General features: G+C 32.8%; 1 long non-coding RNA gene across 2 annotated transcripts; it reads right to left on the reverse strand.

Annotated features, from left to right (window-relative positions):
* Positions 1–701: 701 nt before the first annotated feature.
* LOC145949682 (uncharacterized) lies at positions 702–5,609 on the reverse strand. Of its 2 annotated transcripts, none has more exons than XR_014428077.1 (3): positions 5,509–5,609; positions 4,956–5,078; positions 702–4,335 (listed from the first exon to the last, which is right to left on the reverse strand). It is a non-coding gene; the product is annotated as an uncharacterized LOC145949682 (long non-coding RNA). The 2 variants fall into 2 exon arrangements; XR_014428078.1 differs by having other exon boundaries at positions 702–3,512; positions 4,216–4,335; positions 4,956–5,606.
* Between the last annotated feature and the right edge of the window lie 6,261 nt (positions 5,610–11,870).

Here is an 11,870-nt window from a genome sequence, read left to right on the forward strand (position 1 = left end):
CAAAGACTCCACCAAAAAGTTTTTCTCAATTTGATTATCAGTTCTAACTCATGTCTGAAGTTTCTCAAAGCTCAAAGTATTTATAAAAGTCTCAGACGCAGATGATCGATTATTTTAAAGAATAATCGATTATTTTGTTCTTCAGGTTTTCTGAAAACCAACCAAGAACAATATAATCGATTATTTTGCTGGATAATCGATTATTCCAGAGAGTTTTTCTGGGATAATCGATTATTTTGGCAAATAATCGATTATTTCAGCAAGGCGTCCCATTTTGCCTGTTGCTAAAATAATCGATTATATTTAACGATAATCGATTATTTTGAGTTAGTTTTCAAAACTTCGTTTTAAGTCTCAAAATAACTTTCCAACCTTTTCACTCATCATCATATACTCTCTACTTAGCTTTAGATATAGATTTGCTTATGCACAAAGCATACTATAAGCACAAAGCATACTAAGCACACACAACATAAAAACTCATTCAAAACACTTTATTTTCTAAACTCTATTACATAGCTCTTATCACATAATATTTTCTTGACTTCGTCTAACTTTGTTTTTGTGCTTCCAAGTTGTTTGTTGTACACACACACGTTGTGATCATCAAAACTCTTTTATGCTTCAAGCTCCTCTAAGCTCAACAATCTCCCCCTTTTTGATGATGACAACCCATGACTCAAATCATGTCAATCCAATGCTATTGTGCTCCATCAACCATTGTGCCTTGAATTTCAACATACAAAAAACCTGCACAAGACACACACACAAGCACAATATCTGCAAAACAATATTTGTACACACACAACTACCTTTTCTCCCCTTTGGCATTATCAAAAACAAAGTAAGCCATGCTTCACAATACAAGCTATATGCATAGATTCAATCTCAGAATTGTTTGTGCAGTAATCCAAACTGAGTACAAGCTATATATCACATCTTAAAATAGCTTAATTCAAACTAATCAACAAAAACACAATTAACACATATACCCAAAACAGAGTATTATGAGCATCAATCAAAACATCACAAGATACAAAATATAAATCAGTATTTTGCAACTCAAAAATATCAACCAAATATCAACAATCATTCATGCTCAAAACAGAGCATTCTTACTCAGCAATCAAAACAGAACATTAACACATATGCTCACAAAACAGAGCATTACTGCACCAGCCATCATAACAACAATATAAACTCCAAATTTCACCAAAGATTAATTGTTCAACAGCACAAAGCAAATAAATTGTTCCAAACTTAAACCATTACAACCAAATTGAAAATCATTGTTTCAAAACAGAATTGAAAATCCTAATTAAAACTAATTATCAAACATCAAAAATAGAAATCAATTTTCATCCTCCGGTATGCCAAGATGAGTCTTGAGCAGCCTTACTTCATGATCCAGATCATCAAACCTGTCAAGAATACCAGAAAACAAAGATTCATGTCTTCTCGACATTTCCATTACCGCATCCAGCTTGTTTATCATGATTTGCTCAAATGGTGAAAACGGTTTTGGCTCCGCTTCAGTCTCCCTGCTAGGTTCAGCTTCCACCTGTGGTGGCTGATCCTCATCATGAGACGGAACACCGTCTTCATCAGTTGCCTGGTCCGGAGTAGGGGGTACATCGCCTTTGAACACCCATTTGTCTTCTTGTTTAAGCATTCCCATGTGATGTAAAGAAGACTTCTCTATTTTGTTCGAAGCATGTAAAACAATTTTCCTTTCCCCAGATAAATCCACACCAGCAATCTCAAAAATCTTGGACAATAACAAAGCATACGGAATCGGACCATCTTCCTTCCGCCTAGCTTTCCATATACAATCATTTACGACCGATACCCAATCGATCTTGATTTTCTTTTTAATAACATGCATTAACAAAATGTCATCCCGTGACATTTGAGCATGATTATGTAATCTAGGTTTCAACATCTAAGCAATTATGAAAGAAATTAAACGGGAATTCTTTTTCATACCTCCCGCCAGAAACTTCTCATAGTTGGTGTTCACAGGGTTCCTTTGACAGTCCCGGAAGGTAATTAGCTCTTCAAAATCCCCAAAATTGAAAGGTTGGGGTTTCTCCCGTCCAGTGCCGCTTAGCCCCGCAACAGCCTTTAACGTTGGCCCGTCCAACTTAATCAGCTTTCCTTTCACCACCGATTGCATGATGCCGTCGTTACTCGAGGCGAAACAAAGAAACAACCTAATTAACTCAGGATAGTAGGGACCCTCCATTTCCAAAAACTTGCCCAGTTCTTGGTGTTCTGGAAGGGTTGGAAAACTAAAACCTTCGTTCTTAAACCATTCAAGTTTAAGAGTCTTCGGAGGAATGATTCTCCGCCCGGCGTACCACTCAAAATAGTACTCTTGAGCCTTCTCATCAGCAAACCATTTCGTAATCAGTTGCCCAGAGGGTAGAGGATGTTTGCTCCCCCTCACTTCAAGCTTCTTTGGTCTCTTGGAAGAAGATGCCACTACAAAAAAATCAAGTTTTAGCGACCACCAAAATCGGTCGCTATTTAGGTAAATTCAGTCGCTATTTCATTCAGCGACCGAAATAGCGACCGAAAAAATCCGTCGCTAAAACCCTGGTCGCTATTTCAAATAGCGACCAAAATTTTTTCCGTCGCAATTTAGCGACCGAAAAATCAGTCGCTAGCCAATAAAAATCCGTCGCTAAAATTTTGGTCTCCTAACTTTTGAGACCAATTTTGCGACCGAATTTTTTGGTAGCAATTTCTGTCGCTAATTTTTGTATTTATTTAATAAAAACATTTTATAAATCAGTCGCTAAATCGGTCGCTAAAAAACTGAAATAGGTACGGATAAATTCGGTCGCTGAAATAGGTACGGATAAATTCGGTCGCTATTTCGGTCGCTAAAAAAACTGAAGTAGGTACGAATAAAATTGGTCGCTATTTCGGTCGCTAAAAACCTGAAATAGATACGGATAAAATCGGTCGCTATTTCGGTCGCTAAAAATTTGAAATAGCCACCAATTATTTTGGTCACTATTTCAGTTGCTAATAACTTTAATTAGCTACAAATAATTTCAGTCGCTATTTCGGTCACTAAAATATACCAGTATTTTTAAATTCTTTTTTAATTATAAATTTATACCTGTTAATGAATATGTAATTAACAATATATTTATTACACAATTTATAATAATAAACTAGAACATACTAAAAGACAAAATCTTATCGAAGAAGATTTATATTATAGTGAAAACTAAATAAAATATAAGTATGTCAATATAGTATGCTAAAAACACAATAATAACATAAAACGTTTAAACTTGAACAAAGTAATAGTCAAATACAATAAAATATCCCGAAACAAGTAAAATAAAGAAGCTTAATTAAGGGTCTTCTGCTATGTCATCAAGAGCATCATCAACAGCATGGTCAGGATCATCTGGGGTAGTACTCGGTGCAGGAGGGGTTGGCCTTAAAGGGTCAATGTTGAGATGGCGTAGTATATACTGCATCTGCTCATCATGCTGTTGAACTTGTATTAGCTTCCTTTTATATAATGTCATAACTAACTTACAAAAAAGAATAATTTCTAAGTTATAAATTAAAACATAACTGAATTGGAATTTCTAAGTGATAGCCAGTGTCCAACAGCAGTCCAACAACATAACAAAATCAAGTACAAGAAAATAAACAAATTGGCCCCTTTCTTGAGTAAACTCATAGTATAAAACGAATCATCTTCTATTAACGATTTGGCAGCACCCTAAGTGCAGAAGTAGCAACAAGAGAAGAGAATCAGGACAAAACATAAAACCCCTTGAGGATGAAACGAAAATTCAAATTGTCTGCTACTTTCTTGAAAAAAAGAAGAGACAGTTAAACTTATTTAAACTTATTCAAATTAGAATGAAAAAAAATATTTAAATATGAATTGCAACAGGATTCACATAAGCAGAGGAACCAACACCCATGACTTAGATTCAAAATAATATTTATCCTTATTTAAACTTGTATAATTAGAAAAGAAAGAATTATTAGAATTATTATATACTAGAGTATTATCATATTTAACAACTTTATTAGAATTATTATATACTAGATTATAGCTTATTTTTATAGACATATTGCCAAGTACAGGCGTTATTGGACCAGTTAGCATGTTTCCATGAAGGTACCTAATTAAATGAAGAAATCACGCAACAAGAAAAATAAGGTAAGGATTCTTACACAGTAAAAAGTTAGAATCAGTTTTCTAGGCTTTTGCATATGGCAATAATTGATATCGCTGGCATGTCAACTATGATCTAAAGCACCGCAGCCACAATAGCAGCAGGGAAATATCACAGCCTGCATCAAAATAGATAAAAGAAACATCATTGAAATTTCATAACAGATGGTGCAATGTCATGAGTCATGTATTTAGAACTTTTTTATAGCCACAATTTTGTTTTGAAGTTCCCAAAATCTACCAATGCAGCTCACTCATTAGACTTTCCAATATGGTGTTTATCTAGAAAAACTCTATCATAATGTGGCTTTCGTTAGATATTTTGGCATTATATTTCATGAACTTTGTCCTTGAAAATTGTCACCAAATCACAAGCGCACACTAGCAATTCCTTTTGGTGTTGATGGATCGATAAAGATGGACTTATAAGCAATCATTTTTTCTCCATATAACACGAATATATCATCTTGAGAAAGAAACAAGATGCTGCCACTTTTTCCAAGTGAAGATATGTCCCTTAGACCATAACCACCACAAATGGATATCATGTACTCTACAACATCTAATTTAAACATCTCTCTCAAAAATTCTTGGAAATATATGCTTATGTAATTATGCAGAGAAAAAAGAAAATAAAAAGGATGTTATAGAAAGCTACATGTAGTTAAGAAACTAGGAGGCATACATTAATCAAGCACATGACACATTCAATTCATTAAATGAACTAGGAGGTATATACCTGTTTGGCAAGATTACAAGCACAATCTGGTGAGTTAAGGATTTCATAATAAAACACAAAAAAGTTGAGAGCAAGCCTAAGCCTAATCAAGTGGGTGGGGGCTAAGTCAGCAAGAGTAATATCCTGCATCAAGGAGACAAAAATTTCAATTTCAGTAACACACTAGTAACCACTAAAATCCATAATCATTGAGGGTGCAAGCATCTAAAACCTAATGGTTATACATATTTAAACAAAGGAACCAGGAACCCAGCAGCCTAATCATTGTAAAAAAGAAAAAACAACAAACAAACAAACATGAAAAACAAAGTGCAAAGGAAATGAACAGCGAGAAAAACACCATCAACAAGTAAACCATGGCATCACTTCAAAACACAATTGCTCGAACTCCAGACCTAATCACAGAAAGCCTCAAACAACATTCACAATTACTTGATCCATAAGTAATTATTAACAAGTAAAACTCAGCACCCTCGTTGAAATCATTAAAGATGAAAGGCTACAACAACAAGAAGGAAACAGCAGAGTAATTGAGAAGAGAAACTAAGCGCACCGTTTGGTATATCCTTTAGCTGCGTGGCACGTCCCTGAAAGAAAGAAGAAAAAAAGCAAACAGATCCAAACGATTCAAAACATGAACACTCCACTCCAGTCTTCACGAACCCAGAAAATAAACAATTAAGTAATTAGATTAAATAAATAATATAAAGTGTACCTTCTCAATTGTGAAACCTTTACTAGCGGAGGATCTCGCAGACTTGGCCGGCGAGGGCACAGAGTAACGCTCCACCGTTTTCCTCTCCCTCGTTGGCCTCTCACTCGCCGGCGTAACTGGATCCTTCTTCTCCGATGCTTTACTCTTCTTCGGAGTCTCCTTGCCGCGTCCCTTTCCCTTAGCCTTCGCTTTCTCTTTCCCTTTCTCTTTCTCTTCCGCTTCGTCCTCCTCCTCTTCCACTTCTTCCTCATCGTCGTTGTCGTCTTTCTCCTCTTCATCGTCCTCGTCGATCTCTTTCTTCCCGGTTGCTTGCTCCGTCGACATCATCGTCGGATTTAGCGGCCTCCGCGGAAGCCTCCTTCTCCGGAATCTCGGAGGCCGGTGGCGATTTGGCGTCGTGGAGCGGAGGCTTGGAGTCTTCTAGGGTTTCGGTGGCCATGGATGGGGGAGGGGGGACCAGAGAATTGGGAACCCTAGCGTTGAGAGAAACCCTAGAATTGGAGGGAAAGGGAACAGAATCGTTGTGATTGGGATTAGAAGAGAGAGAGAAATGAAATTGGAGTTTGATGAGAGGGCGCACTGGAGGGTGAAAGTGTGTGTGTGTGGGGTGGTTTTCAAAATTTGATGCTAAATTGTGAGCGGGTTTCGCCACTAGCTCACTCACTAACTCTTTCCCCCTTCTTTTTTGCTTTTCTCCTGGCAAAACTACTTACTACTAACCTAAAAAATAAGAAAATGGAAATTAATTAATTAATTATTAATTAATTAATTATTAATTAATTAAGATTTTGGGAAAACTCTTATAGTGAATTGTAACGGAGGGAGGGACTGCCTCGCTCTCTCGCCTCACCTGCTTGTTAATTGCGAAATAATGATTACTGATTATTATTATTATTATTACTGAATTATTGAATCTATGGGCCACTATATCCTGCCAAAGTGTGAGATGATGATATGTGAATTGTGATTAGGCATGGTAATTAAAAAATAAAAAATAAATATTTATGAGTATTTTTTTATTTTTTTAATTTTTGCTTAATTTATTTAAAATAAATAAATAAATAATTTTTTAAAATTTAATTTAAATCAAACATGTTATTATTGAATTAGATTAAAATAAAGAAATTGTTTTAAATTTCACTTGTGTCAGATAATCATATTAATTTATTATCAAATTTTTAATTAGTTTCATATAAATAATTAAATAATATTTATCTTAAAAATAAACATTATTTTTAAGGGTTGGATTGTTAAATTATAAAAATTAAATCATAATAAATCAAAATATTATAAAAATTATAATTCAAATAAAAAAAAATCAAAAGTATTAAATACATTAAAATATTATAATCAAAAGAAATCTAGTATTAAATCAAAAGAGTATAAAAATCATAACTAAAATTATAATAAATATTCTGATATTAAATATTTATATCAAAGAAATTATTACAGATTTTAAATTTTATTTATTATATTTTATAATCAAAAGATATCTAATACTAATTCAAAAGATTATAATAATTATAACTCAAATCATAATAAATAATTTGATATTAAATTTATTATATATTAAAATTAATTAAATATTTTTATCAAAGAAACTGATACAGATTTTATATTTTATTTACTATATTTTATAATAAAAGAAATTCAATATTAAATTAAAAGATAATAAAAAATTATAACTAAAATCATAATAAATTTTCTAATATTAAATTTAGTATATATTAAAATTAATTCAATATTTATATTTAAGAAATTGTTACAGATTTTAAATATATATTTTAAAGTTTTTATTTTATTAAATTAATTGAAAATAAATTATCTTTTATCACTTTTTAATAAAGTAAGTGAATGATAATAAATTAACTAAAAATTTTAAATATATTTTAATTAAAAATATTTTTTTTATCAACACAATGACTAAAAGTATTATAATAAATAATGAAATTAAATAAATTAAATCTTATAATAGTTATTTTTTAATAATACTAAATTAAATATTCTAATTATTTTATAATAAATTAAAATAAAAAGATAATAAAATATTTTAACTGGTATTTCAAATAAAACACATTAAAATATTATAATCAAAAGAAATCCAGTATTAAATCAAAAGATTATAAAAATCATAATTAAAATTATAATAAATATTTTGATATTAAATATTTGTATAAAGATATTGCTACAGATTTTAGATTTTATTTATTATATTTTATAATCAAAAGATATCTAATATTAAATCAAAAAGATTATAATAATTATAACTCAAATCCAGATAAATATTTTGATATTAAATTTATTATATATTAAAATTAATTAAATATTTTTATCAAAGAAACTAATACAGATTTTAGATTTTATTTACTATGTTTTATAATCAAAAGAAATCCAATATTAAATTATAAGATAATAAAAATTATAAGCTTTTGTATTATATATATATATATATATTACTTTCCCAAGAATACTAAGAAATCAAGTTGGTATAACGGTATGGCTGTTGGCTCATAACCCCCATAACCAAGGATCGAATCCTGGCTTTGTAATTTTAGTTAAAAAATGCGAAAAAGTTTAGCTACCGAAATTTAATCGGTCGCTAAAAATTTCAAATGTCCAGTATTAGCGACCGAATAATTCGGTCGCAATTGTTTGATAATTATTTTCAAAATTGGTCGCTAATTCCGTCGCAAACTATATTTTTATGAAACACAAGTAAATAGCGACCGATTTAGCGACCGATTTTCTCGCTACCACTCTAATCCGTCGCTAATTCGGTCGCAAAATAGCGACTGGCAAATTTCAGTCGCTAAATCGGTCGCTAAACAGCGACTGATAAATTTCGGTTGCTAAATCTGTCGCTATTTTAATCGGTCGCTAATTCGGTCGCTAAATAGCGACCGATAAAATTCGGTCGCTAATTTCGGTCGCTATTTTGTATTTTTCTTGTAGTGTGCCATGAGTGGGTATTGAAGAAGATGAAGAAAATGAGAGGTTTGAGAGGGTTTGAGAGAGTTAGGGTTTATGGGTTGAGAGAAAATGAGAGAATGAGAGAAGTGAAGTTGTGAGAAATGTTTTTATGCCCTAGCACATTCTGAGTTTAAGAGTAATGGGTGGTTTTAAGAGTTGGCGCGTAGATAACCGTTCAAAACGCTTCAGGAATTTTAAAAATCGCCCAGATAATTGATTATTTATGCAAATAATCGATTATTTGCATCAGCAAAATCCCTTAAAAATGCAATCTGATATGGATAATCGATTATTTTCAAGATAATCGATTATTACAGAGGGTATTTTCTCCTAACACAGCCCAAATAATCGATTATTTACAGAATAATCGATTATTCCAGTGGCCTTTCAGATTCCACTACTCAGATAATCGATTATTACCCAAGATAATTGATTATTCCAGAGACTCTTGAGTTCCTTCTTACCATATAATCGATTATTTACAGAATAATCGATTATTCTAGTGGCTTTTTGAATTCTTCATGTTCCAGATAATCGATTAATACCCAAATAATCGATTATTTTCATGGGTTTACTTAAGATAATCGATTATATTTTAAGATAATCGATTATTCCAGAGAAGTTTTGTTTCTCAGAAATTTTAACACTTCAAATTACACCAAGTCTAATTTTCCACTTAAATACTAAACATCTCTAACTTTCACTCTCAAAGCCTAATCAATTCAAACATGATTCATTGATTATCCCTAATTCAATTCTTAATTGGTTGAATCTTTCCCTTGGTAGAGGTTTTGTAAAAATATCAGCTAGTTGTTTGCTAGTTTCCACAAACTCTACAACACAATCATTCCTTTGAACATGATCTCTTAAAAAGTGGTGTCTTATCTCAATATGTTTTGTTCTAGAGTGCAAAATTGGATTCTTGGTCAAATTTATTGCACTTGTATTGTCACACCTAAAAGGAATTTTGTTCAACTCAACTCCATAATCTCTTAATTGTTGTTTCATCCAAAGAATTTGAGCACAACAACTTCCAGCAGCAATATACTCAGCCTCAGCTGTACTCAAAGCAACACAAGCTTGCTTTTTGCTATGCCATGAAACAAGTGCACTACCTAGTAAGTGACAAGTTCCACCTGTGCTCTTCCTATCTAGTCTACACCCAGCATAGTCTGAATCTGAGTAGCCTATCAGACTTAGTGAGACTCCCTTTGGATACCACAACCCCACATTGGTTGTATCTTTCAAATACTTAAGGATTCTCTTCACACTCTTCATATGAGATTCTTTAGGATTAGCCTGAAATCTTGCACATAGGCACACAACAAACATTATATCAGGCCTACTTGCTGTCAAGTACAAGAGTGATCCAATAATGCCTCTATACTTTGAACTACCAACAACAATTCGTTTCTCATCTAAGTCAAGATTGCAATTGTTTGATATAGGTGTGGTAGCCTCCTTGCACCCTTCCATACCAAACTTTTTCAGAAGTTCATTGCAATACTTGCTTTGACTTATGAATATTCCATCATGCATTTGTTTGATTTGCAAACCCAAAAAGAATGTGAGCTCTCCCATCATTGACATCTCAAATTCTCCTTGCATAGTTTTAGCAAATTCTTTACAAAGAGAAGTATTTGTGGATCCAAACACAATATCATCCACATATATTTGTACATACATTGTATCATTTTCAAACTTCTTGACAAACAATGTATTATCCACCTTTCCTCTTTCATAGTCATTCTCAATCAAAAATTTGCTCAACCTGTCATACCATGATCTAGGAGCTTGCTTCAAGCCATAGAGTGCCTTTTTGAGCTTATACACATGATTAGGATTCTTAAAGTCCACAAAGCCTGGTGGTTGTTCAACATACACTTCCTCTTGTATCAACCCATTGAGGAAAGCACTTTTCACATCCATTTGATACAACTTGAAATTCTTTATAGAGGAATAAGCAAGAAGTAATCTAATGGCCTCAATCCTTGCTACAGGGGCAAAAGTCTCATCATAGTCAATCCCCTCTTCTTAATTATACCCCTTAGCCACTAGTCTTGCCTTATTTCTTAGTATTATCCCAGATTCATCAAGCTTATTTCTAAAAACCCATTTGGTTCCAATAATAGGATAATCTTTTGGTAATGGCACTAAATCCCATACTTCATTTCTTTCAAACTGATTTAGTTCCTCTTGCATGGCCATTAACCAATGCTCATCTTTTAGTGCTTCATCAATGCTCTTAGGTTCAACTTGTGACACAAATGCCATAGTGTTGCAAATATTTTTAACAGCACTCCTAGTTGAAACTCCCTTACCAATATTTCCAATTATGTTATCTATTGATAAGTCTCTAGAAGTCTTCCACTCTTTGGGCAATTGTTCACATGTTTCCCTTGCTTTCTGATGTGATTCACTCTCCTTAGACACTTCATTTGGTTCATTCTCCAATAGGGATTGATCAAGCAACTCATTTAAATCTTCAATTTCAGTTTTCCTTGTCTCTTGTCTATTAGACTCATCAAATACCACATGGACAGATTCTTCTACAACTAGAGTTCTCTTATTATAGATCCTATAAGCTTTACTATTTGTAGAGTATCCTAGAAAAATTGCTTCATCAGCCTTTGCATCAAACTTTCCAAGTTTCTCTTTCCCATTATTCAGCACATAGCACTTACACCCAAACACTCTAAAATATGAAATGTTAGGCTTCCTTCCATTATATATTTCATAGGGTGTTTTCTTTAATATAGGCCGAATCAGAACTTTGTTTAACACATGACAAGCTGTGTTAATAGCATCAACCCAAAAATATTTTAGCAAGTTTGTTTCATTTAACATTGTCCTAGCAAGTTCTTCTAAGGACCTATTTTTCCTCTCAACAACCCCATTTTGTTGAGGTGTCCTAGGTGCTGAGAAATTATGGTTTATGCCATGTTCCTCACAGAATTTCTGAAACATCATGTTTTGAAACTCACCTCCATGGTCACTTCTTATAGAGGTAATGTTTGAACACTTCTCATTTTGAACAAGCTTGGCAAATTTTCTAAAGGCATTAAAAGCATCATTTTTGTTTGCAAGAAACATAACCCATGTGTATCTTGAGTAGTCATCAATAATCGCTAAGCCATAGTAATTTTCGCCTAAGCTCATGGTTCTTGAAGGACCAAACAAATCCATGTGAATTAATTGCAAATGTCTAGTTGTGGAAATCTGATTTTTTC

Source organism: Cajanus cajan, chromosome 1 (genome assembly GCF_000230855.2).
Source record: "Cajanus cajan strain Asha chromosome 1, NIPB_CcT2T_4, whole genome shotgun sequence".
Classification (NCBI taxonomy): Eukaryota; Viridiplantae; Streptophyta; class Magnoliopsida; order Fabales; family Fabaceae; genus Cajanus; species Cajanus cajan.